Genomic DNA, 14,721 nt, shown 5'->3' with positions numbered 1-14,721 from the left:
CTTATTTAGGCTGAGGTGTCACCAGCCTAAAAAGAATGGAGACTTAAAATAGAAATCTGTGAGTTTTAAAGATTAAGTAATGTTTACTGTCTATCAGAGTTATGAGCTGAGAGTTCTATCCATCTCTGAAGCATGCATCTGGACTTCCAGCATTCCCTTGACCTTCTCAACACCCCCTTCCACCTGCCTCCCTGCTATCTTCCCAAACTGGTGAAATCCTTGCCCTCAGAGAAGTCAAATACTTGCCTCCCTAAAAGCCAAGAGCCTACCTCTCAAATGGTCAATGGGAATCTAAACCTGGGGCTTTGGATAAAGACAGGGCTAATGCCAAGGACTTAATTCCAAAGACCAACAATAATTGACCATGAGGAGGACCAAAAAGGGAAGATTATGATTCTCCAAGCCTGGACCAGGCTGACTGTTTAGTTGCAAGTGTATCTGGGGTGACTGGAGAGAAAGAAAGGCAAAGGGGGAAATCATCTGCCTTTTTCTGTTAATTGAGATTCCTAGTCTTTTTTTTTTTTTTTCTTCAAGTTTCCAGTGGCAACAAATTTGAGGGTGGGGTGGGAGAGAAAGGTTTAATTTGTCTTATCCTTGAACATATTATTCCTCCTTTGCCCCACAAGAATGATAAAAATCATGCACACCCATCCACACCCTAACAAAATATCAGATTTAAGCAGACCAAGCTCCTCTTTTTATAAAAATGTGAAACAAAATCCCATAATTCATCATATAATTTCACTGAAACCCGGTACCATACAAATATGTTTTGGTAGACTGCTTTTCTTTGGAAAGGAAAGAATGCTTTAATACTCAAAGGTTAAGATTTTGCCTGGGTAATTCTCCATTGGCTATAAATCCCCTAGCCTTCCACTCTGTCTGTCCATCTTGTTAAAAAATGAATGGCAACAAGTGAAGAAAATGTAGTAAAATGTGATAGCTCTGGTGGGAATCTGTCCAGAATTGTCAAACTGACCCATCTCCTGGTAGTGGAGGTTCATTGGAAGGTCCTAAGATCAATTCCTGTTCTTTGCCTTTTCACCTGCTAAGCCAGCCTCCTCTTAACTAGATCTCACTTTCATCAGGTAATTTAAAATATGGAATCTTTCTCCATAAAAGCCAACTCTCAATAGCTCACCCTGCTAATTAAAAAAAAAAAAAAGTATATGTGGAAACCCGAGATAATCCAGGTAACTAATTCTAGCCATTAATTTTGACCTTCTGCCTCACTGGGAGATTCACGAGCTGCTGAACCACCAAGAAATAAATGACTGAATTGGGTTTCACTTCTCATGTCCTACCATCTGGTGAAGGCGCTAATGAGCAATGACGTGCCCCACAGGAAGGAAGAAATTAGGGGAAGTAGGAGTGGGACGTGAATACCACATGGACGGGTAATCAAATCCTTGGTGACTCAAAGTTGCCAGGACTGTTAACCAAATCTGGCTTGGGTTCTACTTCTCCAGGTTTCATTAGCCATTAGAGATGAAAACTAGCTAGGCTCCTCCAGAAAACATTTCCCTTCTTCCGCTTGCCTTCCTTTCCTTTTCTCTTCCTTCCCCCACTCCCTTCCTTCCTTCTTTCCTTTCCAGAAGCATTGTTGAGCATATACAGAGTGCTTGGCTCACCATCAGTCTTACACTGGAATGCCAGGAGTCTGGAAGCAAACATGGAACCGCCAACCTTTCCAAAGTTGCTGCCAAGTCATAGTGCTCTGGGCTCTAACTAAATTCCAGGAGGAAAAGACGACTCAAAGGTGGGCTAATTTGTCTTTGTAGCTATTATTAATATCTGTTTTTTTTAAGCAACCGGAATGCCTATATTGTCTCCCTTTGAAAGCTTAACTTTGTCTCTTTCAATGTGGTCGCTGAAGAATGAACAAAAACCAAAGTTCAGTGAGTGAGGGGGGAAAGAGAGAGAGGGAATATTAAATAAAGATTTCTTCAGATGACTTAGTTGAAGGGCCCTCAAGCCAGGGTAAGTTAGAAAGTGCGGAACCATGTAATATATGCAAATCAGGAGATACTTGGCAATTTTGCTCCAAAGTTAACATGTGGGAATAATGAGAGGAGATTTTCCTCACTATAGAAAAATCTATATTTTGCATTTCCACTTATCTATTTTGATTTCCACCTTCACATTTTATTATCAGTGGCTGTAACTCTAAAAATGTGTTAAAACGAGTTTTTGCTTAAATAGAATAAAAGACATTGCTTCACCAGAGCATGAGGAAAAAAATAGTAATTCTGTCCAGTTGTATAAGCTGAAGCTATATTATAGTGATCCATTACTACTCTGTGTGTCTTTTTCTGGGCTTCTGTTAACCCTCATAACATTTAAACCATTAACTATAATTGCCTTCTAAAAGGGAAGGACAATGTGGGGAGTGTTTTCCCGTCTTCTTCAGTTCAGTAGCAAATACTAGTATTGGAACCAGATTCTGGGAACTTCAGCCTACACTATGTTTTATACACATATCACTTAGAAATCAGGTAAAGAAGATCTAATTCTGGTAGAATGTGAGAGCAGAGAGAAATACAGGGCTAGCGTTAGTCAAAACCAGGAGATTTGTACCTTCATCTCTCATTTTCAGCTGATTCCGTTTGGGTCTCCACCTTCCCTCCCAATTTGCTATAAAGTTCTAAATGTGGTGAAAGCATAAAATATCAGCAAATTTGATAAACACAGAAAAATCAAGGAAGGAAGGAAGGAAAGAAAGAAAAGAGGAACGGGAGAAAAGAATCAGGTGTTAGAGCAGAAAAGACACCGCTTAGAGTCAATGAAAGTGTGTGAGAATCCGAGCTCCACAATTCATTAGCTGTACGGCCCTGGACAAGTCGCTTATTCTCTCTGAGTCTCAGTTTCCTCATCTGAAAAATGGGATAGTAATACTTACCCCGCTGGGTTTGCTAACGGAATTTAAAAAGATAATGCACATGGAACTCGAGGTTAGCGCTCAGTGGTTTTCCCCGATGAACCTGCGTAAATTAAGGTTTAATAGCTCAACGTGTTGTCACTTCTCAGAGATAATTTTTTGCTTTCACATTTTTATAAGAGTCTCTGATGCTTTAACTCAAAAAAGGAAGCCCTGTGGGCATTTCCCACATTGTGGCAGATCAATTGAGAAAGATATGTTTGAGACATCAGGGCCTTTGGGGAGTTTATCCAATTACGCCACTAAGCTTTTTTTTTTTCCCCCTGGTATTTCAATTCAGATCCACCCTGAACCCAGGGCTGTATGGGTCACCAAAGAAAACCTGGCCTCTTTGTTTCTGTTGGTGGTATCATTATTTGTCCTGTCATTACGGCGGATGCTGGCCTGGGGCATGGCACTCAGATAGACATCTAGAGATGAGGTATCTCTGTGATGACTGACACACTCCTCTCAACAGTCTCAAGAGTCAGAGTTAGGGTGATCCTACATCCATGTTAGCCGGCGGCAGTGCCAGCTTACACCTGTTGTCCCTGAGTAATCATTAATAGCATCCCGCCTTCAGTCCTAAAGTTTTCTCAGTTTGAATAATAAATTATGTAATTAATCAGGGTGAAGTTTAAATGAACAAGGACCAGAAGTCACAAAAGGGAAAATGATCAAGTACCTGAATTCATGGAATCTAAAACACTCAGATTGCATCAATTGTAAGATGTACCACCGTGTTATGTACCATTAAGGAAGAAAAAAACCCACCAATTAAACTCTGACGTGCCATGGGTTGGCAGACGTAGCCTGATGTCAGAGATATTAAAATGTGAAAAACTGTGCATCTGAGAACTGATAACATGTGGTAGGTTTGGAAAGGGGAGAACTACGTCCATTCCATGTGGTAATGGTGAGGATGGCAGTTTATAAACCTCTTTGTCACTTTGTCCTGTCACCCTCCTGAGGGACCTGGGAAAGGAAGGGAAAGCAAAGCCACCCAGATAGTCATCTTGATTGCTTCCCCTCCCTGGTGCCTCACTTCCTGCTGGTTCTTCTTTTGTAATAATGCCTGTGACTGCCCCTTCCATTCTCCCTACCCACACCCGCATCCAGCCCTTAGCTCATTACTGAACAGTTTCCACAGTTTCTGAACCAGCCTTTCCACATCCATTCCCTTCTCCCTCCTAATCCACCCTGACACGAGCACGGATCTGCAATATGACTCTCAAATCTGCAGCCTTGATGCAAGCAGCCATCCAAGGTACAACAATTGGTCTGTGTTCACCTTGAGCAACAGAAGAAGAAGGAGAGTCAGGAACAGGAGGAGGAAATGGAATGTGTGGCTAATTGCCTCCATACACAACTGTGTCCATTGCCATGAGACCAGAACTGGATGGTGTGTGGCTACCACTACTGAATATTTGATCAAAAATTCTATAGAAGAATCCTGATCAAAGGGGGAAAAATTCAGAACATAATTTCAAATTCTCATATACTCCAGACTTCCTGGAGCATGAAAGTTGGGTGAACCCCTGAAACTATTGTTCTAATCTTTAAACCTTAAACCAAAACTATCCCCTGAGTTCTTCTTAAAACCAAATAATAGTTTAGATTAACTAGTAAAGAATGTCTGCCTTGAGTATTATGCTCTTTAAAGATCTATCTATATAGGATCAAATAGACAACAGCAACTCTAAATATTAGATAGGAAACTTAGGAGGCAGTGAATTTATATTCATGGTGGAAGAACAACCCAGAAAAGGAGGGTAAGAATGGTTGCACAACTCAAAGAATGTAATCAATGTCATTGAATTGTACATGTAGAAATTGTTGAATTGGTGTACGTTCTGTTGTGGATATTCTCAATGACAATAACAAAAATGAAATAAATTATTTTTAAAAAACTGCAGCCTTATATCACACCACGCCATTGATTGAAAGTCTTAGTGGCTCTTCATTCCTAAAGAATAAAACCAAAATGTGTCTTAGCCTACCAGTCAGGTCCTCCGGCATCAATCTGGCCCTTGGCCTCCTCATCCAGCTGTATCCCCTTCCACCAACCATAGCCAGGATTCCCACCTCAGGGCATTTGCATATTCCATGCCCTTAGCCTGACTGGTCCCTTCTCTGAGCCTGCTGAATGACATCATGTAATCATTACATGTAGTTATTGTTGAAGAGGAAAATTAATAACAGGCATGTTACTTAGGTTGTTAAAGTTTGTCTTATCCATGAAACCCAATATTAACCATAAAAAGTGTGACTCGTACTGCAAACCCTGCCAGAAGCTGCTCTATAGCAACGTACATTTGTCTCATCCTGCTAGAAAAGGATAGTTGTCAAACCATTGCCTCCTAATTTAAATCTCAAAAAGCCTCATGGCTGCAGGTGGGTGGAGGGCCACATTATTAGCAACCAGGCCAGAAGTAAACTTGCATCAGTTGATCTCAGTAAACGGGGAAGGAAGAGTTCAATCAATCATGTTAACATTAGCCAATGGCCGATCTTGCATATTTCTTCCTTTTCTCTTTATAAGCCCCATTGTACCTAGCTTCTTTGAGCCATTTGCTTTTTCTGGAGTCAAAATGGCCTCCCAATATGCATATAGAATAACTGCTCAGAATAAACCTTATGTTCAAATTTCGATGATTTTTAGTTATTTTTAACATTTGGTGTCGAAAGTGGGATCCAGAGACCATCGGGGATCCATCCAGAGAAGATCGCCAGGCTGAGTGCAACATTTTGTGGTGAGAGATCAAACACGTGATACTAAACATGGACCTCTTGCATCTAATTGCTCCCTCACCACAGCTAAGGAACTTGGTAAAAATCTGGGTTTGAGTTCTACTCCTTGTGTTGAACTCTCTTTATATTTGAGCAGTTATGGACTTCCCTTTTCCTTTGTAAATTACTCTCTTTTGTTGTTTGTTTGGGGAACTGGGTTCCCATCTGCTCTGTCCTTTTTTTTCCACTTTGGGGTATTTCTGTTTGATGTTAGGGGCTTATAGGGAATTTTTTCATTTGCGTTATCTGAATTCTCTCCTTGGACTGATTTCAAGGGATATCAAACTGAGTTCAATAAAAAATACCAGATTTGATTTGGAAGAGGCCTCAGGAAATACCTGGTCTGGTTTCGATGCAAAGGTTACCTGTCCAGTTTGGCTACAAGGGTTACTTGTCCAGTTTTGGGGCAAGGATTCTTGGTCTGGATCCAAGGGAGAGCTCCAGTAATTTTAAGATGGGTTGACCTGACTGAAACAGTTTGGAATTACATAGCTCCTTGTGTGCGTGTGTTGCCTTGTTTTGTGTTATGGTGTTTTAAGAGTGTTATGCTGTTGCTGATCATCATAAAATGGAAAATCATAAGGCTGAACAGAGGCATAGACCCTACAAGCCTGTTGTTTGAGCTGGCTGCAGACACCCAGTGAAATCATGATTCTCACCCAAGATGATATCCGCTTGGATGAAATCTGTGATGGGTCACCTAGAAAGGTGGCTGAGATCCTGTCTTTTTTTTTTTTTTTTAACTGAAAGCATTTTTTTTTTTTAATTGTACTTTAGATGATGGTTTACAGAACAAATTGGTTTCTCATCAGTTAGTACACACGTTCTGTGACACTGGTTAACAACCCCACAACATGTCAACACTCTCCCTTCTTAACCTTGAGTTCCCTATTACCAGCTTCCTTGTTCCCTCCTGCCTTCCAGTCCCTGCCCCAGGGCTGGTGTGCCACTGAGTCTTGTTTTGTTCCATGGATCTGTTCAATCTTTGGCTGAAGGGTAAACCTCAGGAGTGACCTCATTACTGAGCTGAAAACGTGTCCTGGGGCCATACCCTTAGGGTTTCTCTAGTCTTTGTCAGGCCAGCAAGTCTGGTCTTTCTTTTCTGAGTTAGAATTTTGTTCTACATTTTTCTGGATGAGATTCTGTCTTAAAGACGTCAGTTTTGATCTAGAGAGAGCACCAGTCCAGGTTTCTTTGGGGTCTTCTTGATACTGGTTTGTGGGATATCTATCTGTGAAACTTGTTATTCTTGTTGGGTATTTACTTTCTTCTCTTCTTTGTTTCTGTAGTCACAGTGAGACTATTTGCTGTACCTTCGATGGCTGTTCGCAAGCCTTAAGACCCCAGATACTAAGCAGCTTAGTAGCTTAATATGAAAGATTAAAATGAGGAAAATGCATAAGCCAATGGTCTGAAAGCTTATCTAGTCCCTGAAGCCAAATTTCTTACCTATGACCACAAATAGCAAGAAGACGCCCTGTTAACAAGGGGGACAGAGTCTTACGAACTTATATAGATACCTATTTTCTTAGTCATCTAGTACTGCTATAACAGAAATAGCACAAGTAGATGGCTTTAACAAAGAGAAATTTATTTTCTCACAGTCTAGTAGATTACAAGTCCAAATTCCGGGTGTCGGCTCCAGGGGAAGGCTTTTTCTCTCTGTCTGCTCTGGAGGAAGGTCCTTGTCTTCAGTGTTACCCTGGTCGAGGAGCTTCTCAGGCACAGGGACCCCGTGTCCAAAGGACGTGCTCTGCTCCCGGTGCTGCTTTCTTGGTGGTATGACGCCCCCAGCTTTCTGCTTGCTTCCCTTTACTTTAATCTCTTGAGAGATAAAAGGTGGTACAGGCCACACCACAGGGAAACTCCATTTACCTTGGATCAGGGAGGTGACCTGAGTGAGGGTGATGTTACATTCCCACCCTAATCCTCTTAACATAAAATTACAATCGCAAAATGGAGGATAACCACAGAATACTGGGAATCATGGCCTAACCAAGTTGATACACACATTTTTGGGGGGACAAAATTCAAGCCATGACACCTGTGTAGCCATAAAAAATAAGAACACTCATTAATAGTTTTCCAGTTCTGGAGGGATTAGGAAAAGAGAAATGTTTCATCTTTGTTTGCATAAATGTAGTCAATTAAATTGTTATAAGTTATAGATAGTTTAGGAGAAAAGAGAAAATGATTTCTTATATCCAGAAGACAGAAGATTAAAGATTAATAATCCTTTAGTCCACTCAGTCTTGTAATTAATTTCAGTTCCATTTATGCTGTATCAGCAGTTGTGAACCCATCCACTTTTTCACAGAATTCTGGAAACCTTGATTCAGTCTAGTGGTATAAGAAGCGCCATTTAGAAGTTCATATCCAAATACCCGGCGTAGTCCTCTTTGTGGAAAAAAAAATCCAGACCTGTGGTTTATGGCAGGCACCTTCAGGACATCAAAGTAAGAGCTATCTGTAGGTGATTAGACTTAAACAAATAACCATGGTTAATTTATTACTGACAATAATTCATACCACCTACATCATTTTATTACCTGCTTCTTCTTGTAAGCATCTGAATTTTCAACCCCTGCTTAGACCCACCAACAAGAAGGCATTAATTGGAGGCATTACAGGGAAACGAGATGGTGGCCATGAGCTTCAAGAGTGAAAGAGGGCATGACCACTCCATGGGTCTTTAGAACCTAGGCCTACCCTACCGTACCTTCCTGAGGGGCCAAGATCCGGACAGACATGTCTGGGTGGGTGCCTGTGAGGACTGGACTATAAGCGTTTGGGAAGCTTCAGGGAAAATCCTTGTGGCTGAGCTGGGCCTAGAGGAACTGGAGCCATCCTCAGAGGTGACCACACAGATACATACCTTTATGGGCAAGGAGCAGCAGCATCGGGGACCACAAAAATCGAAGACTTGGGCCTACCTCCATTTTTCTGCCTAGCATAAATCTCATAGTTCTTGTACAATCCAAGTGGGGTGCAGGGCATTACACTGCATTACAGCAACTCCAGAAGGGGCCATTCCTATCTTGTCTATGGTATACTCCCCCTTCACTTGTGCAGTGTACAATTTGAGTGACCATAGATACAGTGGCCCTGGCTAGGAACAGTGTTTGTGTGTGTGTGTGTGGGTGTGTATGTGTATGTGTGTGTGAAGCCTCTCAAATGGACTGATGTTGGACTTCTCACCAACCTTGAGAGTAGGAGCCTAGAACCTTAATTTTATTTTTAAAAATAAATGTGGTACATCTTGCTCTCCAAGTGTGGTTTAGTGATCTAATCCTGTAACAAAAATATACGCTTCTCAAGGACAGAAAGCATGTTTTGTTCTACACTCCTCCCCAGTGCTTTGTAAAATAAACACATGTTGACTCTGAATATAAGTCTGAGCACAGAATCTCTCTCTCTGGTAAAAATTAAATTTGCATTTTCCTGGGGTGATCAGTCCTAGGCAATACTGGCTTATGCCACTCCAACTCACTTGAGGCTAAAGGTCACTTTAATGTTTTGTAATGAAAAGTTTAATTGGCAAATGAGTTTCCATTCATATAGGTCAGTCTGTATGTGATCTTTCCAGGAGAGAATTCAAACAAAACTCTCTGCCATTGATATGTTTCCACACCCTTAAAACTTCAAGTCCCTTTGATCCAGAAATTCTACTTCTAGGAATTTATCCTGAGAAATTAGCAGGGAATGTGAACTAAGATTGATGCACATAGATGTTCATTGTAACATGTTAATTACAGCAGCAATAAAAGAATGCAACCTAAATATCTAACTGATGAAATGCGTTATGATACATTTGTATGATGAAGTACCATGCAGTCTTTCGAAATGATGTCTTACGGGTATTGAATGGGATGGGGGAAATGACCACCATATATATGTAATATTTCTAACCAAAAACCTGTTGCCGTTGAGTTGATTCCGACTCATAGTGACCCTACATGACAGAGTAGAACTGCCCCATAGAGCTTCCAAGGAGTACCTGGTATATTTGAACTGCTGACCTTTTGGTTAGCAGACGTTGTTCTTAACTACTACACCACCAGGGTTTCCATAATGCTTCTAAACATGTCATTAATATTGGAAAGTGGTGTGGTACATTAGATTATTGTTTAAAATATTCACTCTTCCCCATTCCTTGACTCTGGGTTCAGCCATGAAGCTTGCTTTGACCACGGAGATGTAAAAAGATATGAAAAAGAGGACTGAAAACAATTTGCATGATTTGGTTTGTTCTCTTGAGCTTTTGCCATTGCCATAAGAAGAATATGTCCAGGCTAGGCCATTGGTTCTGGAGAAGGATGACAGACATATGCAGCCAAACCAAACCACCCCAGCTGAGAACAGCCTGGTTCAGCCACCCTCCAGCAAACCCACAGATCCAAGAGAATAAATTACTGCAAACCCCACTGATGGTTTTTGTTGGTTGGTTTGTTTTAGTACACTTTATTTTTTAGAGAAGTTTTAGGTTTATTGAAAAATTGTGGAGAAAATACAAAGAGTTCCCCTACACCACTTAACCTCCTGTACCATTTCTTCTATTACTAACACCTTGCCTTAGTGGGGTACATTTGTTACAGTTGATAAACCTTTGTGTTGCTGTTGTTAGGTACCACTGAGTCGATTCCAACTCATAGTGATACTACAGGACAAAGTAGAACTGCCCCATAGAGTTTCCAAGGAGTGACTGGTGGATTTGACCTGCCAAATGACTGCATCCCTGGCCAACATCTTAACAACAACCTTATGAAATACTCGGAGCAGGACATCCCAGCTAAGTTACTCCCAGATAACTGACCCTCAAAAACTGAATGAGGTAATAAATGTTTATTGTTTTAAACTGCTAAATATTGGACTGTTTGTTATACGACAGTGCATAATTAATTTTTTTTAATTGCCGTTGAGTTGATTCCTACTCATACAGACCCTATAGGACAGAGTAGAACTGCCCCATAGGGTTTCCAAGGAGCACGTGGTGGATTTGAACTGCCAACCTTTTGATTAGCTGCCTTAGAAAATTAATACATCACCATAAATGAGAAACAAGTGTTACTTACCATAAATATGAGCTATCCTGAAAATAAATAAAACCAAAACAATGTCATTAAATTTTAATTAGATACCTAACCAAGATTCTAAACCTGGACCAATCCTCTTTCTTAAAAATGCATCTTAAACAAACAAAAAAACCCACTGCTGTCAAGTCAATTCCGACTCATAGCGACCCTATAGGATAGACTAGAACTGCTCCATAGAGTTTCCAAGGAGCAGCTGGTGGATTCGAACTGCCAACCCTATGGCTAGCAGCCCAGCTCTTAACCACTGCACCACCAGGGCTCCTAAAGACAATAGGAACTCTAAATCCATCAGCACTTTCCTGTATCCAGGGGATGTCAGAAAGTGGTCCTTCCCCATGGTCTCGGGGAACATCTAGCTCAATTGACATAACATAGTTTATAAAGAAAATGTTCTACATTCTACTTGGGTAAGTAGTGTCTGGGGTCTTAAAAACTCGGGAGCGGCCATCTAAGATACTCCACTGGTCTCACCCCATCTGGAGCAAGGGAGAATGAAGAAAACCAAAGATGCAAGGGAAAGATTAGTCCAAAGGACTAATGGACCACAACTACCACATCCTCCACCAGACTGAGTCCAGCACAACTAGATGGTGCCTGGCTACCACCACCAACTGCTCTGACAGGGATCACAATAGAGAGTCCCAGACAGAGCTGGAATAAAATGTAGAACAAAATTCTAACTCACACACACACAAAAAAAAGACCAGATTTACTAGTCTGACAGAGACTGAAGAATACTCGAGAGTATGACTCCCAGGCACCCTTTTAGCTCAGTACTGAAGTCACTCCTGAGGTTCACCCTTCAGCCAAAGATTAGACGGGCCCATACAACAAAACGAGAAAAAATGGGCACACCAGCCCAGGGGCAAGGACAAGAAAGTAAGAGGGGACAGGAAATCTGGTAATGGAGAACCCAAGGTCAAGAAAGGGGAGAATGATGACACGTTGTGGGCTTGGCAACCAATGTCAAAAAAAAAAATGTGTAATAATTGTTTAATGAGAAACTAGTTTGGTCTGTAAATCTTCTTCTAAAGGACAATAAAAAATTTTAAAAAACAAAAGTGGTCCTCCCTAGTCCTTCCTAGTCTAGTCCTCCCTAGTCCTTCCTAGTCTAACCCTCCCTAGTTCTTCCTAGTCTGGTCCTCCCTAGTCCTTCCTAGTTTAGTCCTCCCTAGTCCTTCCTAGCCTAGTCCTCCCTAGTCCAGCAGAACATCTACAAGGTAAACAAACACACCTTTCTTTTACTAACATTGACCAATCTTTATAGCATGACTATTATATTCATTTGCTAACAGCCTAAGTCTTTTCTCCAACTTGCTGAAGATTGTTCAGCAGAAGATTGTATTATTCTTCTAGCTTGAAATGGACCAAGTCTCTAAGAGAAGAATGAGTAATAGGAGTACCAAATACCCATCCTGCCACAGGTTATTAAGTTTTATAAGCAGATTTTCAAACAATATGCACAGCATAATTCTATTAACATATACACTTATTAACGCTTAGGAAAAAGACTGGAAGATATCCACTCAAACTTTAACAGTGGTTAAAGATTAGCCCCATAGGGCTTCCAAGGAGTGCCTGGTAGATTCGAATTGCCAACCTTTTGGTTAGCAGCCTTAGCTCTTAAATGCTACGCCACCAGGGTTTCCAAGAAGAGTATGCAGGGTGGGAAATACTTTATGGCCTTATCTGGAAAGTATAATCTGCCACATAAAACTCCCAGAATGTTGCTTTATAAAAAAAAAAATTCCAAAAATCCATTGCCGTTGAGTCTATTCCGACTCATAGCAACCCTATAGGACGGAATAGAACTGCCCTACAGGGGTTTCCAAGGAGTGCCTGGTGGATTCGAACTGCCAACCTTTTGGTTAGCAGCTACAGCTCTTAACTACTACGCTACCAGGATTTCCAAGAACAATATGCAGGGTGGGAAGTATTTTATAGCCTTATCTGGAAATATATAAACATTACATTACATATGCTATTTTCATTCAACAAATACTTAACTGAACACCTACTACGTGCTGGTTACTATGCTAGGACCTGGAGATACAGCAGTGAACATCACAGAACTGGTCCCTGCCTTCATGGGCTAACCAAACACTTCAGCTTAAAACACAAGAACCCCCTAGTAACTGACCAGATGAGCTATTGGGCTGGATGGTAATTTTCTAGTGAGTAGACCAGCCCCAGAGGACCAGAAGGTAATTCTGGCTATAGATTGTGTGTCGCTGCGATTGTGGCTGTGGTGATAGAGGCTTTCTTGGCAGCTTCTCTGAGTGGAAGAAGACGAGGCCAGAGCTCTCAAAGGGCTTAGAGTCCAATTCCATTTCATCCAAGCAGTTACTGAGGCTTTAACGCAAAGCAGCTGTTGGGCTCGTTAAACAGAAACTGAAGGAACCTGGCTGTACTATCTAGGCTCTTGCAACTCAGAAGGCAATCCTTGGCAAAAAGTAAGGTTGGAATTGCATAGGCATCACTGGGGATTTTGATAGAAATGCAGTATCTCAGGCCCATGCCAGAACCACTGAATCAGAATCTGCATTTCAACAAGATCTTCAGGTTACATGTACATGTGCCTCAAAGCCTGAGAAATCGATTAGAATCGATTAGATTATTGGGAACTAATACAAGGGAGGAAATGAAGTCCAAGAGGACAGTCCTAGCAAGGATTCAGGCTTTCCTTATTCCTCCTAGAGCTACCTGCCTTGTGTGGGAGCAATTCTGGATTCCTCAAATCCATCCCTTGGACTCTGATCTACCCCCGCATGGATAGCTAGCTAGCCTGTCCCCTGGGCGTGGAAGGTTTGAGGAATTCAGGAAAGTCTTGTGAAAGTGTAACTAGTACATCATCCCTTTAATAGCGATGACATTGAGATACCTGTGGCTGGACTACATGGAGTTAGCACCCCATTTAATATTAAAATTTCAAGGTAATTGGGTTCAGATTCTTTTAACAAAACTCATACACTTATACAGTGCCAGCTGTTGGCCCAAGTAGTTATCAAATATGAATATCTTTAACTCTCATGACAATGCTAGGAGTAAGAACTATTATTATTCCCATTTTACACATGGGAAAACTGAGGCACAGAGAGGTGAAGTTGCTCACAATTGTCATATGGCTGGTGAGTGGTAGAGCTAGGATTTGAACCCAGAATTAAGGCTCCAGGCTCTTAATAACTATACTGTACCTGTCTCCTGTAATTGCTTGTTAGTGTATTCTGTGGAAACTGAAAAAGACGAAATCATGCAGATTGTGGGTATGTTTGTGGAGAGGGGTCTACTTCAAAACTTAAACCCATTGCCATCGAGCAGATTCTGACTCATAGCAACCCTATAGGACAGCACAGAACTGCCCCATAGTGTTTCCAAGGAGCGGATGGTGGATTCGAACCATTGACCTCTTCGCGGCTGAGCTCTTAACCACTGAGCCACGCAAGGCTCCACTTTTAAACCTAGGGGTTAGTTTAATAAGAACAAAAACCCAGAAGCTAGAAGGTCAGAAAGTAACTAGGAACCCTTTGTGATCTGGTATATATTTTCTCAGTAGGGTAGAAGCAAAGATTTGTGTCCATGTCCACATTACTGAATAGCCAGATGGACTGGTTTCTCTTCCACCACCTCCCTAGCCAATCCTCCTCTGTCTCCTTAATAGGCTCCTCCCCTCAACCTTCTGCAGAGCCTCTCTTCTCTCCCTTGCTTGCTCTCAGTAATCTCAGCTGTTCTCTTGGCTTCCAAACACATATCCCCCAGATCCAAGTCTCCTGTGTGATCTTTCTTCCTGATTCTGGATCGTATTTAATTGCTTCCTGTTGTCTTAGTGAGGATGTCACAGCAACATCTGAAATTCCACATCTGGGAGGATGAGCCACATAGGTTGAAAGGACATCTGGGAAGATGACCCACATTGGTTGATAC

This window comes from Elephas maximus, chromosome 27 (genome assembly GCF_024166365.1).
Source record: "Elephas maximus indicus isolate mEleMax1 chromosome 27, mEleMax1 primary haplotype, whole genome shotgun sequence".
Classification (NCBI taxonomy): Eukaryota; Metazoa; Chordata; class Mammalia; order Proboscidea; family Elephantidae; genus Elephas; species Elephas maximus.
Note: the sequence above shows the minus strand (reverse complement) of the source record.